The sequence below is a fragment of the Crocuta crocuta genome, unplaced genomic scaffold, assembly GCF_008692635.1.
Source record: "Crocuta crocuta isolate KB4526 unplaced genomic scaffold, BGI_CrCroc_1.0 scaffold115, whole genome shotgun sequence".
Taxonomy (NCBI): domain Eukaryota; kingdom Metazoa; phylum Chordata; class Mammalia; order Carnivora; family Hyaenidae; genus Crocuta; species Crocuta crocuta.
In genome coordinates this window covers 2610191-2630989 of record NW_027530575.1, presented here as the reverse complement: position 1 = coordinate 2630989, position 20799 = coordinate 2610191, and the positions used below count along the sequence as shown (strand labels likewise).

The 20799-nt window shown below is 33.7% G+C and overlaps 1 pseudogene; it reads right to left on the bottom strand.

Annotated features, from left to right (window-relative positions):
• Nucleotides 1-3560: 3560 nt before the first annotated feature.
• LOC144234622 (tRNA selenocysteine 1-associated protein 1 pseudogene) overlaps nt 3561-20799 on the bottom strand; it is a 50543-nt pseudogene continuing 33304 nt past the window's right edge.

Sequence of the window (20799 nt, the reverse complement as noted above, 5' to 3'; positions counted from 1 at the left end):
AGACTCATTGATGGGGAGATATAATAGTCTTATCCACTTTTTCCAATTCAGGACATCTCTTAAACACTAACTTGGTTTAAAAACAGGTTTTGGAGAAGTATCTACCTAAACATTGAGAATATGACTATTGTTGTATCATACGATGTATCTATATTTATCTTGATGTTTACCTTACCAAATTGTCTTCCAAAGAGCCTGTCCCAATTTGCATTCCTACCCGCAATGAATAAAGAGGTCCTGTTGTTACACACCATCACCAACATTTGATATTTTCAGTGTTTAGGGTTTTAGTCATTCTAACTGGTATGTAGTGGGGATTTCTCAAAACTTTTTTTTAGGATTTCCTTAAACAAAATTATGTTGACTAACTTTTTGTATCCCTTTTCCACACTGACTCTTAAATATTTTCAAAATGAAGGGTCTGTTCAGATGTTTTATTTTGCTTTTTCTTTCACAGATTTTTTAAAAGATATATTTTTATATTTTGATATTACTTGTTTTTATTTTTTGTGTTTCAGAGAAAAAAGAAAAATGGGTTAGATGAGTAAAGATAGAACAAAAGACAAATGTATCATTCTACTTTTAAAAATAAGTGTATGTATTAATACCTCAAATAAATAAGCACTTCCAAAATGCCCCGATAATTTACAGTAGCATTTCTTAAAATGTCTATCTAAAAAGATATACTTATTATTTGCCAAATATTACCTATCTTTAAAATGCCAAATGATACAAAATTGCCAAAATACAGTAAGCAACAGATGGCAAAAGCGGACTTAAAATTCTTCATTTTTTCTCATATTTTCACATTTGCCTAATTTCAAGTTCTCTTTTCATCTGAAAACAGCCTCTGATATTAATATTCTCATTTTATTTTCTTTCTGCATCTATCATGTACCTAATATAGAACAGCAATTCTTCTTTCTCTCCTTACTGATAAAAATAAATTTGTAAAAAAAAAATAATCTGTTACCATCCTAAATTAAGCCTTCTTCCTTTTTCCACTATAATCCTATCACACATTAGTACATCCTACTATCCCAACTCTCTTCTTCAATCTAGCCACCACTACATTTCACACAAATATTGTGATAAGTAGCACATAACATGAAATCTACACTTTTAATAAAAACTTAAGTATATAGTACATTACTGTTAATGATGAGCACAATATTATATAGTAGAATTCTAGAACTTTTATGCTTTCATGACTGAAACTTTATACTCATTGAACACCTACTCTCATTTATTCTCTCCTTAGCTACTGGCAACCAACATTCTATTTTCTGCTTTAATGGTTTTAACTATCTTAGATATAAGTGAAATTATGCATATATACCCTTCAGAAACTAGCTTATTCAATTAGCAGAACGTCCTCAAAATTAATCCATGTTGTAGCATAGAACAAGATTTTATTATGGCTAAAAAAATGCATATATATGTACATATATATATATGTTTGGGTACTATGGATATTTTTATAACAGTGAGTCTTCCAACCCATGAGCACAAGATACCTTTCCATTTATCTGTATATTTTAAAACTTATTTTCAGCCATGTTTTGTAATTTTCAGTGTACATTTATATATTTATATACATATGTATGTATATGTGTATATAAATATTTCACACTTTCTTTTTCCAATCATCTGTCAATAGAAATATGAGTGGTTTCTATCTCTTGGCTATTGTGAATAATGGTGCAATGAACATGGGAGAGCAAATATCTCTTCAAGATCATAATTTCAGACCTTTTAGATAAACTCCCAGGTGGATCATACAGTAGTTCTATTTCTAATTTTTTGAGGATCCTTTAGACTATTTTCCATAGTGGTTGCATCAGTTTATATTCCCCATAGCAATGTCCAAGGGTTCTAATTTTTCCACATGGTTGTCAACACTTATTTTCTGGGCTTTTTGTTGTTGTTGTTGTTGTTGTTTTTTCTTAATAACAGCAATCCTAACAGGTATAAGTTGAGATTTAATTGTGTTTTTGATTTGCATTTCCCTGATGACTAGTGAAGTTGATCATCTTTTCATATACCTTTTAGCCATTGGTATGGGTTCTTTGGAGAAATGTCATAATTCAAGCAATGTGACCATTTTTAATTGGTTCATTTGTTTACTTTGCTATTGAGTTATTTGAGTTCTATATATATATACTGAGTATTAACCTCTTATCACATATATATTGAAAACATTTTCTGCCTTTTCATTCTGTTAATTTTCCCATTTTGCCTTTTCATACTGTTGATTTTTCTTTTGCCATGCAGAAGCTTTTTGTGTGATATGTTCTGACTTATCTATGTATGCTTTTGGTCCTCGTGCTTCTGATGTCATACCCAAGAAATCAGTGCCAAAACAAATGTCACAAAGCTTTTCCTTTATGTCTTCCTCTAGGAATTTTACAATTAGACATCTTCCTCAGTCTTTATTTTGACTTGCTAACTGTGTATGGTGTTAAGAGGAGAGTTCAGTTTCATTCTATTTCATGTATATATCCAGTTTTCCCAGATTCATGCTCCATAATGACTGAAAATCAGGAGACCCATACGTGTGAATTTATTTTTGAGCTCTCAATTTTGTTCCACTGGTCTACAGATCTGTTTTTTGTCCCGTATCGTACAGTTTTAATTACTGTACCTTTGTCATATGTTTTAAAAACAGGGAAGTGTGTGTCCTGAAGCTTTGTTCTTCTTTGTCAAGATTGTTTTAACTATTTGGGGTTCTTTTTAGTTCTATATGAATTTTAGGATATTTTTTTCTTTTTGTGTGTGTGTGAAAAATGCCATTGAAATCATGATAGAGATTGTACTGAATCTGTACATTTTTTAGGTAGTATGGACATTTTAACTACAGTGAGTCTTCCAAGCCATGAATACAAGATACCTTTCCATTTTTCTGTGTCTTTTAACAATTATTTTTAGCAGTGTTTTGTAGTTTTCAGTGTACATGCCTTTTGCCTCCTTGACTAAGTTTATTTCTAAGTATTTTATTCAATTTAAAAGACATTTTTTAAATGTTTATTTATTTTTGAGATAGAGAGAGAGAGTCAGAGAGAGACAGAGACAGAGAGAGAGAGAGAGAGAGAGAGAGAATGCAAGCAGGGAGGGGCAGAGAGAGACAGAGATACAGAATCTGAAGCAGGCTGCATGCTCTCAGCTCCTGACACAGGGCTCAAAACTCACAAACTGTGAGATCATGACCTGAGCTGAAGTCAGATACGTAACCGACTAAGCCACCCACGCGCCCCAGTATTTTATTTTATTTTATTTTATTTATTTTATTTTATTTTATTATGTTATTGTAAATGGGATTGTTTTCTTTATTCTTTTTTTTTTTTTTAATCTCATTCAACCATTATGAGTAGGCCCCTTGGTTTTCAAACTCACATGACTCACTGTAAAATGAAGGTAGCAGTTTTACAGCAATAGTCAATTACTAAAATCTTACAAATTATTTCCAAAAAGTTAAACTCCAATATTTGTTGTTGTTGTTAAAAATGAGTCTCTTACCTTCCTCACAAAGTCCATTCTGGCTTGTCCTATGTCCTGACTACTCAAGACACGGTGCTCTGAGGACACTGTCTAGGGTATGGTGCATCAGTGCATTCTACAGCTCCTTGCTGTAGCTCCTTGTTGGCTTCAATCACATCCAGCTGTGGCATGGCATCCTCCAATACATCATCCCCAACTTCTTCATATGTTTACATAATGCTCTGTGTGTAATCAAACTGGAGATAGTTGTAGATGCAGCTGCCTATGGTCTGGTCATGCCCCAGTGGGTATAGTAGCTCTGGTACAGTCAGTAATAGTGGTTGTAGCTGTAACTGTAATTATGACTCTATCTCACCGACTTCACTTGGCTCACTATGGGGATTGCCAGGCTCCTGAGCCACTCTAGTTTAGATGCCAGGCTGACAGCTCCCTGGCACTTAGAGAGGGATCACTTCTGTTCCAGTACATATGTGACTATCACAAAACCAGACTCCTTAGACACACCTCTTTGAAACTAAACCACTCTGCAAACTGGAGGGGTAGATTTTGACAAAGAATTCATACAACATGCCATCATCCATATCTGGGTCAGGTCCTTCACAAAGAAATACTCAAGCCTGTTACCTGGTTGTTTCCAATAAGTGGCATAGTTCAGTTTATTGTCTGATTGGTATGGCTAGGGCTTCTCGTACTATGTTGTAAAAAAGTGGTGAGAGTGGATATCTTATCATGTTCCTAACCTTAAGGGAAAAGCTCTCCATTTTTCACCATTAAGTATGAGGTTGACTGTGGGTTTTTCATTTATGAACTTTATTATGTTTAGATATGTTCCCTGGAGGCCTACTTTGCAGAATGTTTCTATCATGAATGGATGTTGTATTTTGTCAAATGCTTTTTCTATATCTGCTGAAATTATCATATGGTTTTTATCCTTTATCTTTTTGATGTGATGTATCACAATGATTGTTGTGAAAATACTAAATCACCTTGCATCCTGGGAATAAATCTCACTTTATTGTGGCATATGGTTTTTTAAATATATTGTTGGATTCAGTTTGCTAATATTTTGTTGAGGACTTTTGCATTTATATCCATGAGAGACACTAGTCAATAGTTCTCTTTTTTTGTGGTGCCTTAATCTGATTTTGGTATCAGGGTAATACTAGTCTTATAGAATAAATTTGAAAGCTTTCCTTCCTCTCGTATTTTTTGGGATCATTTAAGAAAACTGAGCATTAATTCTTTTTTAATTGTTTGGTAGAATTTGCCTATAAAGCTATCTGACTTTTGTTCATTGGGAGATTTTTGATTACGGATTCAATTTCATTGCTGGTAATTGGTCTGTTCAAAATGTTCTATTACTTCCTGCTTTAGTGTTGGTAGGTTATATTTTTATATGAATTAATTCATTTTTGCTAGTTGTCCAGTTTGTTGGCATTTAGTTTCACACAATATTCTGTTAAAATTGCTTGTATTTCTGTGGTATTGGTTATTTCTCCTCTTTCATTACTAATTTTGTTTATTTAGTTCTCTTTCCTTTTCTCTCTTTTTTTAATGAATCTTGATAGAGCTTTATCAATTTTGTTGAATTTTTCATTAATTTAATTGATTTCATTGGTTTCATTGGTTTGTTCTATTTTTTCTTTTTTTTTTTACTGTCTATATTATTTATTTCTGATCTAATCTTTATTACTTCCTTTATGTGTAGATGGGATTTTCTTTTTATGTCTTGTTTAGGTGCAAGGTTAAGTTGTTTATTTGAGACTTTTCTGCTTCTTCAGGTATACCTGTTGTATAAACTTCCCTCTTAGAACCACTTTTGCTGCATCCCAAAATTTTGGATCATTGTATTTTCTTTTTCTCTTTTTGAATAATTAATTGATTGATTGATTAATTTTTGTTTCAAGTTTTTATTTGAATTCTAGTTAGTTAATATAGTGGGCAATATATATAGAACAATATAGAGGGCAATTTCAGGAGCAGAATTAGAAAGTCATCACTTATATGTAAGTGCTTCTCACAACAAGTGCCCTTCTTAATACCCATCACCCACTTAGCCCATCCCCTGCCCACCTCCCTTCAGTTTGTTCTCTTTAGTTAAGAGTCTTTTATGGTTTGGGACGCCTGGGTGGCTCAGTTGCTTAAGTGTCCAACTTCGGCTCATGTCATGATCTCGTGGTTTGCGGGTTCTAGCTCCAAGTCAGGCTCTGTGCTGACCCCTCAGCACAGAATCCAGCTTTGGATTCTGTGTTTCCTTTCTCTCCTCCCCTCCCCCTCTCATGCTTTGTCTCTCTCTCTCTCTCTCTCTCTCTCAAGAATAAATAAATGTTAGGGGCGCCAGGGTGGCTCAGTCGGTTAAGTGTCCGACTTTGGCTCAGGTCATGATCTCATGGTTCGTGGGTTCGAGCCCCACATCAGGCTCTATATTGACAGCTAGCTCAGAGCCTGAAGTCTGTTTCAGATTCTGTGTCTCCCTCTCTCTATGACCCTCCCCTGTTCGTTCTGTCTCTCTCAGAAATAAACCATTTAAAAATTTTTTTAAAAAAGAATAAATAAATGCTAAAAAAATTTTTTAAAGACTCTCTTACGGTTTCTCTCTCTCTTTTTTGTCTCCTCCTCCTATGTTGTTTTATTTTTTACATTCCACACATGCATAAAATCATATGGCATTTGTTTTTCTCTGGTTTCACATAGCATAATACAGTCTAGCTCCACCTACATCATTGTATATGGAATGATTTCATTCTTTTTGATGGCTGAGAAATATTGTATATATACACCACCTCTTCTTTATGCATTCATCAGTTGATGGAAATTTGGGTTCCTTTCATATTTTGGCTGTTGTTGATAATGCTGCTATAAATATCAGGGTGGTGTGCCACCTCAAACCAACATTTGTGTATCCTTTGGATAAATACCTAGTTGTGCAGTTGCTCGGTAATAGGATAGTTCTATTTTCAACTCTTTGAGGAAACTCCACAGTGTTTTCCAAAGTGGCTGCAAGTTTTCTCATTGTTTCTACGTTTTCTCTGATTCTTTCTTCTCTTGTTCTCTTCCATGCTTTGTTGGCTTTCTTTAGAGATACACTTAGATCTATTTCTATTTATTCTTTGCTTATCTATTAGTAGTTTTTGATTTGTGGTTAGGTTTGTATATAACATCTTCTGCATACAGCAGTCTAAACAAGTTGATGATCACTTAAGTTTAGACTGAAATTTTACTACTCTCACTCCTAGAATTTATGTATATAGTGTCATATTTTTTCCCACCAAAATTCCTTTTACTTTATTTTTATTTATTTATTTATTTTATTTAAGTCTAAATTAGTTTACCTGTAGTGCAATAATGGCTTCAGGAAAAGAATTTTAGTGATTCATTAAACACCCAGTGCTCATCCCAACAAGTGTCTGCTTCAATGCCCATTACCTATTTAGCTTATCCCCCCACCAACACCTCTCCAGCAACTCTCAGTTTGTTCTCTGTATTTAAGAGTCTCTTATAGTTTGCCTCCCTCTTTGTTTTTATTTTTCCTTCCCTTCCCCTATGTATATCCACTTTGTTTCTTAAATTCCACATATAAGTGAAATCATATGATATTTATCTTTCTCTGACTGACGTATTTTGCTTAGCATAATACACTCTAGTACCATCCATGTTGTTGCAAATGTCAAGATTTCTTTCTTTTTTTTTTGATCATAGAGTAATATTCCACTGTAATATATACCACAACTTCTTTATTCATTTGCCATTTGATGGGCATTTGGGTTTTATTGATAGTGCTGCTATAAACATTGGGGTGTATGCACCCCTTCAAATTAACAGCCTTGTATCCTTTGGATAAATCCTAGTAGTGCAGTTGTTGGGTCATAGGGTAGCTCTATTTTTAATACTTTGAGGAAACTCCATACTGTTTTCTGGAGTGGCTGCACCAGTTTGGATTCCCACAAGCAATGCAAAAGTGTTCCACTTTCTCCATACCCTCACCAACATCTGCTGTTTCCTAAGTTGTTCACTTTAGCCATTCTAACAGGGAGGTGTGAGGTAGTATTTCATTATGGTTTTGATTTGTATTTCTCTAATGATGAGTGAAGATGAGCATCTTTTCATGTGCCTGTTAGCCATATGGATGTCTTCTTTCCAAAAGTGTCTGTGCATGTTTTTGCCCATTTCTTGAATGGATTATTTATTTTTTGGGTGTTGAGTTCACTAAGATTTTTTTATAGATTTTGGATATTAATCCTTTATCTGATATGTTATTTGCAAATAACATTCCATTCCATTAGTTGCCTTTTAGTTTGGTTGATTATTTCTTTCACTGTGCAGAAGCTTTTTATCTTGATGAGGTCCCAATAGTTCATTTTGCTTTTCTTTCCCTTGCCGCAGGAGATATGCCTAGTAAGAAGTTGTTGTGGCCAACATCAAAAGAGGATGTTGCCTCTTTTCTCCTCTAGAATTTTGATGGTTTCCTGTCTTATATTTAGGTCTTTCAACTATTTTGAGTTCACTTTTGTGATGGTGTAAGAAAGTGAGCCAGGTTCATTCTTCTGCATGTCACTGTCTAGTTTTCCCAGCACCATTGGAAAGAATTTTCCTGCTTTGTCAAAGATTAGTTGGCCATACAATTGGATCTGAATCTGTTTCTTTTCCTAGATTAGGGAAATTTTCAGCTATTATTTTTTCATAAATACTTCTGCCCTATTATCATTCTCTTCTTCTTCTGAGATCCCTATAATGCAAATATTATAGCCCTTGATGCAGTAAAATGATGGAATTTCATTTATTGGTTCTTTTCATCTCTGTGTTCAGGGTCTCACTGATGTCTTCCATTTTTTTCTCTAGTCCAGTGAATATCTTTATGATCATAACTTTAAATTCTTTATCAGGCATGTTACTTTTACCTGTTTCACTCTGGTCTCTTGCTGCAGTTTGGACTTATTCTTCCATTTGGAAGATGTTTCTCTGTCTCCTCTTTTTATCTGATTTCCTTTATCTGTTTCTGTGTGTTATGAACGTCAGCTACTTCTTTTGGTCTTAAAGATAACAGCCTTATGAAGAGGTCTTGTCGTGCCCTGCACTGCAGTGTTCCCTATTCTCTAAGATCTGGGCCTCTGGGAGTGTCTCCTGTGTGTGATGGGTGCTGTGCTGTTGAGCATTGGTATCTTTTTCCTTCAGTCCAATTGTCTGCCCTAGAATTCCCTTTCCCACCCCAAGGTTAGGTTGGGAGGTAGAAGTTTCCTCCTGATAACATGGCACTGTGCTCTAGGGAGGGACTATGGTGAGAAAGTGCCACAGACTTTCTTACCAGCTCAGTGAATCTGGTTTTGCACTTATCTGGGGCATAAGGAATCCTTTAATTAGATTCTGATTAAAAAAAAAAAAAAAAAGAACTGGTCTATGTATTGTATCCATGGGAGGAAGAAAGTTCTGAGGCTTCCTATTTGCCATCTTGCTAATGTCCCAAATTAATATTTTTAAAAAAAATATCATGTGTTCATGTCTTTCTTGATAGACTACATATATCATTTTCTAATTCTTAATTATAAAGGTTAGTAAATTTCATAAATTAATTATAAATTTTAAATATGTGATTTGATGTTTAAAATTTAACATTAATTTATATTATTAGTCATCTGGCCATTAAACTTTTTCTATAGCTTCCATAGCATATAATTATTCAGCTATTAACCTCACACTGTCCCTCAAAAACAATAAATCAAGCACTGTCTAAGCATATTCTACTGAATGTTTCCCTAACCATGTTTATTTTAATCTCCACAGATTTGTACTTTGTTCCTTCTTGTATAAATCTTCTTCCATTTATCACATTATATTAATTATATAATATTTATTATATATTCCATTTATATTATAAATAATATATTTGTAATGCACATTTATAATGAATAATATTAATTATATTTATAATGATATTAGTGATATTATTACTCCATTGTATTTTTTTCTCTCATTTGATATCAATGTTATCTTTAGGATATTTTTATCAATGTGAAAAACCATAGTAATTGGTCCTTAGCTAATCATTTTTAGGATACAATATACCTAACAGTGGTTTTCAAGTTCTTTTGCTGGCTAATTTTGAATAATTGTTGAAAATCTATATTTCTGCCTCACACAATTTCATCAGAATAGTGAAAAATAAAAACATAAAATTAAATTAAATTAAATATATTATTGCTTTTTTAAATGTGGTAACTGAATAGTTGAAGGTGTTTGATGCTATTACATTAAATTATTAAATTATTAAAAATGTATGTGGAATAGTGACCACAGAGTCAGCTACAAAAACTTTTTTTAGAATCCTCAATATAATGTGAGAAACACAAGTATTTGTTAAATTGTCTTCTAAATTCAAAGTTTTTTAGTCTAAGTTATAATTGATTATCTGAAAGGCATTTTAAGCCACAGGATACAGTATTCATATGGGTCTCTAACTACACAGACATCTGTTAGGCAATAAATCCAGGCATAAACAGATCATCAAATTGATGCATAAGTTACATAGAGGACAATCTTATGACCCAGAATTCTAAATATCCAGAAAGTACAGAGGGTACCCAGAAACCATATTTTATCGATAAAATTACTGAGTAATTTTACTATAAAAACAGCAGAGTTTCATATGAAGCAATTTAAATGCAATATATTAGGGCACAGTTTAGTTGGAGATATGTTTGGAATATAAGATATGTATAATAAGTAAATGTGAAGGTCTAGATTTTTAAATGAGCAAGATATAAGATATTGGTTACTTTGTCTATTAAAGTGTGTGAAGCCTGTAGTGTTACCTAAATAATTAGGAATATCATTTAGTAATTATTATAGTAAGAGATACAGACTGTATAAAGGGAATTATCCCGCTTTTTTAGAACAACAAATGTCAAAATATGTAATATGCTTTCAAAATTAGAGAAAATTTTGTTGTGACATAAAATATATAAGCCAAGGTAAAGTACAAATATATGTTGAGTAGTGACCATATAGTAGGTGTTCAATCATTTAAACTCTAACACTTTAGATCATAATAACTAAAGAGCCCGTCTGGATAAGCTGGCATAGACATCTATTCCTGCCATCACTCACCCTCCCACAACCAAGTACCTCTATAAATGACAGAAATAATGCAAGCGGCAACCATAAAAGTATTCTGAAATATAGAAGCAGAAAGACACCTTAGTTAGGAACCCAAGGACTGCTGCCGCCACGGCCGTATGCACAGTGCCTAGAGTAATGCCTTCCATATGGCACAGACTACAGAGGAGCTAATTAAATGAGTTAAGTCTCTATCTCAGTAGCAATCAGAATATATGTTATAACAAGAACATATTTACATTAATTAAGTTGATATACACTGGCAAAAGTTTAAGTGACTATCAAATGTTGGTGAGTATGTTAGGAAAGTGGTACACACATATACATATATTAGAGCAAATCTACAGAGTTCATATCCTTATTTTTTTTTGGAAATGTTCATACAATGTAGTTGTCTCAAGATTCCAATTTCTTGTGTTGACCCTAAATAAAAAGTAGCACACATATACAAAGGGGCAAAGAGAAGGAATTTCTATGTGCTTTTGTTTGCAGAGAAACAGTGAAAAGTGACCACAACAACCACTAAAAGGGAAAGGTCAAATACAAACATATAATGGAATTCTATATAGCAGTTAAAATCAGCAATTGGGAACTATTATTGCAATATCCATACATTTATGTATTTATTTAACAGTTACTTAAATAGTGCCTAATATTTGTTAGAGACTGTTCTAAGTGTTTTATAAATATTAACTTACATGTTGTGATGTTCTTATGAGATAGCCACAGCTTTATCCTCACTTAAAGATGAGAACACTTCAACAAAAAAAGTTTATAAAATGTGTCCAGGGTCACAGAGCAAGTAAATGTTGGAGGTGAAATCCAAATCAAGGCAGTCTGGGTCTTAATTATAGATGTTCTCACACACACACACACACACACACACACACACACACACACACCACAATTGTCGAATAACATTGGTAAGAGGAGGAATGTTATTCATAAATGTCAATTATAGATACTTTTAGAGTATTATACATAAGATATTATATAGAGAGACACATATATTGCTGAATATTTTAAATTTTTAATGGTGGATGATAGAAACCAAACTCACATTTGTAGTAGTTATCCACCAATCCAGTAACTGTACCCCCACATTGTTTACCAAACTATCACCCTGGCTGAAGTGCCCATACTTTTTATTTAGATCTAGTCCCATCAAGTATTCATTAAACCATCACCCTTTCATTCGTAAAAGATCATAAGCTAATGATTCTTCTACATTCCTTTATGATCATGTTTAAATATCTAATGGTGGGGGTTACATTACCTTATACATTTTATCTTATTTCTTCTGTTACAAAATTTTACAAATAAAAATTTCCCATGATTTTTTTTTCACATAGCTGTTACCATACCTTTTTTTCTCTCCCACAGAACTACATCCTTTAAAATAATCATTTTTGTATTTCTGTTCCTTCAAGCCTGGCAGACAAAAATATAAATCAACATAACCTTGATAAAAAATTGATTTGTCTAATAAAGTTGAAAATTCTAATCCAGGAATTTATTCCTCAGTAAGTGTCTTGCAGCATATCTTCTATATGTTCATCCAAAAGCATGCAAAAGCAAACATGTAAAAACATGCATCATTTTGAGAGAGAAAGAGAGAAAAGGCACAACCCAAATTTCTATCAATGTCCATTGATAATTAATTGATCAATGAGTTGTAGTCTAGTCACAATGGAGTACTTTATACCAGTAAAAAAATCAATCATTTCTTCATGCAGTTACACAATTTAATCTTTCTAATACCATATATAAATAACAAAAGGTTTTGAAAAATATGTATATTGCATTCCATTTTCAAAATGCAAAACTCTGTTAAAGTACACATATTTAAAGTACAACTTAGGTTGTAACTTAGGGTTACAAAACTGTCAAGAGCAGCATGGGAATTTCACAAACAAAATTCTGGGTAATGAATACTTCGAGAGTAGAAAGATTATAATAGTATCTAAAGGAGTACATAGGAATTTCAAAGAAGATGGTAATGGTTTTTTGCTTAAGCTGGGTTTTGAGTACTGTGTCTCTTTATTCTCATTCTTTATCATTTACATATATTTTATACTTATCCTTTTCATTTTTATAATGTATGAAAATACGTAAATCAGGAACATAGTAAATTAATATTCTCCTAAATAAATAAACATTTGAATTTTCAGGTCACCAATACTGTTATTCCACTCTACACTGCCCTGTGACCCTAACTACCAGCATATTTGTATGACTGGCATTTCTTATAATCACTTCCAAGCTTGGAATGCTGTCCAGATATACCTTCACAGTGTCTTTTCTTCCTACAATATTCCTTCTCTGACAATATAGAAGATTTAGATATGACATTGTGCCAACAGAAACTATATGCAGAAGATCAGCTTAAAAATGAATGGGCTGGTTCCTGGGAAATGTGACATGACCTAAATCCTTTATCACTATGGCTAGCACCCAACTCAAATTCTGGATAACTCTGGGAAGTGGAATACTTTTACTATGCCTCTTTTATGCCTTTCCAGAATCACTCTTCAGACCATCCAAAAGCAAAAAAAGGACCAAGAGCTCGACATGACGGACCTCAAACACAAAACTAGAAGAACCAAGACAAATAAAAAGGGGGAACTGTGGGGAATAAGTTAAGGAATTTTCTGAGCCTGCACTGATGGGTGAATAGGCAAAAAGAATTACAAAGCCATAGGATGCTCACACCCAAGTTTGGTAAACAAGATTAGGCTAATAAGGATAGAGAGTGTGGGGCAAAGGCCTCCAGGATAGAGAGGGTGGGGCTAAGGCCCCAACAAAGGTATATGAGGTAAACAAGATTTAGAAATTCAGGGCGAAAACGCCCCCCAATTTAGTACTATAGCAGAAAGCTGCTTTCACAGGAAGAAAGGACCAAATTAAGTAAACAGATAAATAGGGCTATAGACCAATGCAGGATGAAGCCTCCCAGAGAGGAGTTGATTAGCAAAGGAAAAGTGCTTTTGTTGACCCTGAGATAGCATACTCAATCTGTCTTATCCTCTAGGCTAGATAAACAGTCAAGAGGCTCTAGTCTGCCTTTAACAACCATCTTTCCAGAGCCAGGATTTGGTTTTATATTGACCTAAACCTCTAACACCGTGTATCTTCAAAAAAAAACCCCTTTCCTCTCATGCCCATGAGTTAATGTTCACAGATTCACTGTCTCTTTGTGCACAGCCCTCATGTTTTGTAAGCCTTCTGATCTTAATAAATATGGAGCAAGGACCCTGAATCTGGCCTCCTGTCTTCTCTGGGACATTAGCTGTCTTTTGCATTTTAATCTTGCATCCGCTCTTTTGCTGGACAAGAGAGAACTTTAGACCCAGAGTCTACAACACAATACTGGGATCAAAATTAATCATGGGATCAATGCCTGCATATCAGTGTTAAATTTTATAGAATTGTTTCAAGAATACATAAAAGATTTGCTGGGATTAGGAAGTTTTTATAAGCATAAAATTATAGTAAGATTTTATCTTACTATAGTAAAATTATGTCTCCGCTGCTATTGTAATTAGCAGTGCAGACATACCTATAAAATGTTTAAGCTATTATATTTGTCAAACAAATAAAATAAATACTGGGCAATACTGTCTGGTAGGATATGACAGGGGAATGCTATTTAGAATTTTCTTTAAATCAAAGAGATAAAAAGAAAAAAAAATAACACAAAATTAGACAAAGAGCATGAGTAAGCAACAAGTAAATTCCTTCATAATTATTCATCTTGATGGTATCAGATGTAGATAAGTAAAGACCTCAAGGTCATGCAACCACTAAGTACAATAAGAAATCTCAAATGTAGGTCTGCTGGAGTTTAAAGTCCATGCTATAAATATTGACACTACAGAATTTTATCAGACTCAGGCAAAACTCCTGATATTTATTGTAAGGACACAAGTCTAAACGTCTAAACCAAACTGACTCCGTGACAGGCTTTAAGTTTCCCCTCTAAACTAGAAGGCCTAAGTTTCAGCTTCCCCAGAACTATCAGGCAGTTACACATTGCCCAAGGCAAGAGTAACCACCCTTGCAACACCCAATCAGGAAAGGCCAGCGACCACCCTCCACATTACTAAGGGAGAGGCCTGAAGCTAGAAACTATAGATCAGACACCGTTACCTAATGTTAAAGTTAACCCGTTAGTCGCCGAACAAGACCCTAGTCTCGCTCTGTGATTGGTTGAATTTAAAGGTACTCTAAATGTTGTAATTGGATCCCGCCAAAAGTACCGAATACTCTAGACAATGCGTATGGTTAAACCCGCTGTCAATAATATTGAATAATTATGATTGGATCCCTGTTCCCCGGCCACAACTTCTGTAACTCTCCGTCACAAGTCCCATAAAAATCCTACTCCGCCTTTCCTCGGGGCTCTCAGCATGGATCCACTGTGTTGAGGTCTGGGAGCCTGAGCTTAAGCCCGAATAAACACCCTTTGCTTTTGCATAAGTGACTCGGACTCCTTGGTGGTCTTGGGATTTTGGGGAGATCGCGATCTGGGCATAACATTTATCTCAAAAATTTCTAAAATATTTTTACTTATTTTTTAATGAAAAATAAATCTTATATTTTAAGAAGACTAAAAATTTTCAGTTATCTAGTAAATGATACCTAAAATTTTCTATGCTATTGATAAGCCTTGCTTAAAAACACTGCAAAAAGTTTAAAGGGCAAACTTGTGCTTGTTGTTTAATTTATCCTTTTTAAGTATCTTGTGTTCGGGAAATCTGGTCTGGATCACTGGTGGAAGAACCAAGCGGCACTTGGAGATCTTGGAAGGAAGGGGGTTTAATTTACACCAGTGGGCTAGAGGAGATCATTCTCTAGAGGTCTGAGTCCAGAGCATCAGCAGAAGGAGTAATTTATAGCCTGTTAACTTCCTCATTCCTCATTAACACATGAGACAAGCAGTTTGGGAAGAACACGGAAGAGGGAGCCTTTGATCAGGCACAGGTATTTCCTTATCAGTTCTGCCGGCCATCTTATAACAGATTTTTCCCTATCACTTGTACCTTCAAATATTTCCTTCCTATCATATCCTTTTCATTGATTATTAAACATGTTCATGTTTTCCAGTAAGGAAAAAAAATGCAGTCATTTCTTACCACATTCCACTGCCTTTAGTACCTGGCTCTTTCCTCCCTTTATAGTAACACTTGTTAAAAGAATTTTTCTACATTGTCTCCATCTCCTCTCCTCACTAGTTTCTCACACACATCTGTCCAATGACTAGCAACAGCATTTGCCCAATGAGCACTCACTAATGTGCCAATAAAGTAAAATTCCTATACACAGTAGACATTTTTCAGCTATCTTACTTGACTCAGTAGAATGAACACAGTATTTTTTCTCTCCTTGACAATATCACATCCTCTCAATTCAGGGACAAAATAGTATTGTTTTTCTGCCTGCTGTTTAGCATTGCTGCTATTTTCCCTTTATTGAATTCATTTTCTGAGGACATTTAAATATTGGAATCATCCAAGGCTTCTCTTTCCTCACTTTGATCATTTTCTTTGGGCTTTCTGTCTATCAACTATAACTATAATTCTGTGATTGCTGGGAAAACAAAATGTACATCTTCATTCCAGGCTTCTCCTTTCTATTCCAGGTTCCCATATCCACTTTTCTAATTATATCTTCTGTTATATTTTTTCAGATGATAAGTAAAAGAATAACTCTTGTATCCATTAAGTTGTGATCCAATTAACAAAACTGATAAAGATTCAGGTAAATGGAAATTAAATTTCATAGTTTTTGCTGACCTAACAAGGTTTTAAGAAATAGATTGGATATATAGGCAAATAACCTTGAGTTTTGCAATGAATGCATCTATTTTTTTAGCAAATATATCTGAAATCTAGATCATAAATTATACTCTAAATTGAAAAAAAGTCATACAAGAGAAATAAAAAATATACATTTCCTTTTAGCATTTCTTAGCTATCCCTTTGTTGTTGTTATTATTGTTTTGTGTTGTTTACCATTTGGACCTAGCTCTTAGGCCTGTATCATCTAATCATATGACTAACCATCACAGGCTCTTTTTGATGTCCTGAGCATCCTTTATTCCTGGGGACAGAGTATTTTTGGCACAGGCATTTTTATTTCCCTCATGCCTTTTGGAATTTATAAAATTAACATATCCAAAACCAAATGCGACTCAATATAGAGAGATGCCTCTAGAGAACTTAATCATTCTAGATCCTATTGGCTTTGCAATTACTGAAACTGACTGGAAAGTTTTCCGTTGTCTACTGCATCTGTCAACAAGAATTGAAACTAAGACCTCACACATGAGGGCTCTATGGTTCACATGGAACTTACCCACTTTGCATCACAAAATCTTTCTTGGCTTGCAGACCCTGCTAAAAACAAAGTAAACTATCAAACTATCAAAGTAAATATCAAAAATATTTACCAATTCTTATTCAGAACTGATTCTTGGTGTAGACTTTCCTAAAATGTTACGCCAAAATACATATAATCGGGTTAATATTTAGGTATAGCAGCTTTGTCCCAATTGTCTCATCATCTTTTGAGTTTACTAAAGCCTTCTCCTGGCAAAAATCATTCTGTCCTTTACTTTTTTTTTTTATTTATTTTATTTTTATTTATTTATTTATTCTTATTTATTTTTGAGAGAAAGACAGAGCACGGATGGGAGAGGGGCAGGGGAAGACACAGAATCTGAAGCAGCTCCAGGCTCTGAGCTGTGAGCACAGAGCCTGACGTGGGGCTTGAACCCATGAACTGAGAAATTATGACCTGAGCCAAAGTCGGAAGTTTAACCGACTGAGCCACCCAGGTGCCCCACATTCTGTTTTTATATGTTGGGAGGAATAAAAGGAAGAACTGCCTACCAGAAATCTAAGAACAAAAGTTAAGATACCACATATCCCATAATGATTATGCCTAAACCAAAGGAAGATCATATAAGAAATGTCAAATTTTGTTTTGCTGATAATGTGTCAGTTATATTCTTATATTTCCTTTCTTCTTCTTTTGTTTTTACTTGCTTACTGCTATAGTAAGACACACATTTTTTAATTTTTTTAATGTTTTATTTATTTCTGAGAGAGAGAGAGACAGTGTGAGCAGGGGAGGGTCAGAGAGAGGGAGATACAGAACCTGAAGCAGGCTCCAGGTTCTGATCTAGCTGTCAGCACAGAGCCTGACGTGGGGCTCGAACCCACAAACCAAAGACACACATTTGAAAGTACATAAAGTGAACAGAGTGACAGAGTCAAAGAATGTTACCACAGTGTAAACAGGTAATTTTTAGACCAAATGCAAGGTTAACTTGTGTCCTGTCCCAGTCAATATCAGTCCTCTTCATTGTTATCACACTCTATCACTTTTGGTTTGTTTTACCTGTTCTAACATTTTCATATAAATGGAATCATAATGTATATACAGTTGTGAAGTTAGCTTCTTTTCTCGAAATTTTGTCCATAAGATTTTTTTCACATATTGCATCTATCAGTTTGCTTTCATTTTTCTATGTAGTATTTCTTTTATCAAATAAAATCCTTATTCGTTATCTTGTTAATGTACGATTATGTTGCAATTGTTTTGAGCAATTACAAAATAATATTCTTATTTACACTCTTATGCATATTTTATGTCTATACTCATTTCTCTTGGCTAGGTATCCACAAGCAAAATTGTTGGGTTATAGGGCAGGCCCATGTTTTACTTTTATTTAAAATGGTTTTTTAATGTTTATTTATTTTTGAGAGAGACAGAGGATGAGCAGGGAGGAGAACAGAGAGAGGGAGACACAGAATCCAAACAGGCTCCAGGCTCTGAGCTGTCAGCATAGTGCCCAACGCAGGGCTCAAACCCACGAACTGAGAGATCACGACCTGAGCCGAAGTAGGATGCTTAACTGACTGAACCACCCAGGTGCCTCCCCATGTTTTACTTTCAAAGATAGTGCATTTTTTCAAAGTGTCTGCCAGTTTACACTTCCATCAGCACTGACTGAGAGTTCCAGTTGCTTTCCATCTTTACAGCACTTTATATTGACAGACAAAATTTTTAAGTTTAGCCTTTCAATGTGTGTGAAGTGGTATCTCCTTGTTCTACTTTGCACTTCCCCAAGGAATAATAGATTAAGCACCTTTTGTTATGCTTATTAAACATAGGTATATCTTTTGCTATAAAGTGCCTTGTCTGGTTTTTGATCAGTTGTAAAAATTAGATTGTCTTTTTCTTCTTTTTGTGGGAATTATTTTTATATGCTGGATATGACAATATATCCTTTGTCAGTTATACATTTTGTGACTATCTTTTTAGATTTCTGGTTTGGCTTTTCACTCTCTTACTGCTGTCCTTTGAAGTACAGACACTTTTAATTAAAAAAAAAAAGCTTAAATAATAATAATTATTATTATTATTTTTTTTNATTCATCTAGAACCCTTTTCTGTCCTAGAGATGTGAAATATAGGTCAATTATTTTATTTTTCTATTTAGGTATGTAATTGTTCAATCAGCATTTATTGAACAGCCATATTTGAGTGATTTGCAGTGGTATCTTTGTCAAATATTAAGTGACCATATATATGTTTATTTTTGTACTCCTTATTGTTTCATTATTTTTGCATTTCTTTTTGCCAATAAAACAATGTCTACATTCTTTTCTTATAAAAAGTCTTGATTTATAAGTTCTCCAAGCTTATTATTCAAGATAGCATTGGCATTCTAGATCTTTTACGTTTTATATGAATTTTCAAATGTTTGTCTATGTACACAAACACACACAATTTTATTGGGATTACACTAAATATATAAACTAAATTAAATAAACTGATTTCTTAAAAATATTGTCTTCAAAAGTTATATAGTATTGCTCTCATTCTTTAAGCTCTCCTCCCGTTTTCCTCAGCAATATTTTGTAGTTTTCAATGTAGTGGTTTTCCACATTCTTCATTAGATTTATTTACAGGTATTTAAATTTTGTTCTAAAGCAAGTTGCATTGTATTTCAATATAAAATTCCAAATGTTGGATGCATGTATACAAAAATAGAATTGATATTTGCTTATTGACTATTCAGCAATCCTATAGGTATTTAAATTTTGTTCTAAAGCAAGTTGCATTGTATTTCAATATAAAATTCCAAATGTTGGATGCATGTATATAAAAATAGAATTGATATTTGCTTATTGACTATTCAGCAATCCAGCAACCTTCATTAATTCACTTATTAATTTTAATGATGTTTGGAAACTTTTTGGTTTTTCTATATATATATTATAACATCAGGTAATAATGAGTTTTCAATCATACTTTCATATTTTTATAACTGTAGTTTTTTTTCTTGCCAAATAGGAGTGTAGTAGTGAATATGTTAGTTTTGTCCTAAATTTCATGGGGAAATATTCAATTTTCTCCTTTAAGAAGATGTATCTTGAAAGTATTTTGAAAATAATGTTTCAAGATGAGAAACTTTCTTTCTATTCTTAACTTGCTGAGAGATTGCTGAATTTTATCAAATAATTTTTTCTACATCTATTTTAATAATTAATATATATATTTGTCTTCAAAATTTGACTAATAAAGCCAACTAAATTTGGGAGTTTTAAAATATTAAACACCCTTGCATTTGTTGAGTTTCAATAGTAGATATATGAGCGGTCTTACTACATTTCCTTCAACTCTTATGCATGTTTGAAATATTTCAAAATAAAAAATTAGGGGAAAATTGAGTATGAAGTACATGGGCAAGCAGAGCTACTCATTTTTCATTCATTCAGTGTACAACACACATCCAAACATCAAACACATTTAAATAACTATATAAGGAGAGCTATGTATTACATCACAGAGGGACGGCCCCTGACAGCATATTGAGAAATCAGACCAGAATTCACCTTTTCTGCAGGCAGATATATGCAAAAGAGGATATGTAATGTTTGGAAAAATCCATATATTTTATTTTACTCCCACACATAAATCAGTTAAATCACACCTCCTCTTCTAAAAAGAAGTGAATGAAGGGACGAATGGACTCCTGAAGTGATGTATTTTTGAAACTTTTTTACATAAAAACCTAATGAAAGAAAATATATGTTCTCTTATAATAAGGTTATCTTACATGCTTCAACAGCATTTTAATACATCTTAAATACATAATCTCTCTAAACTTGGTCTTCG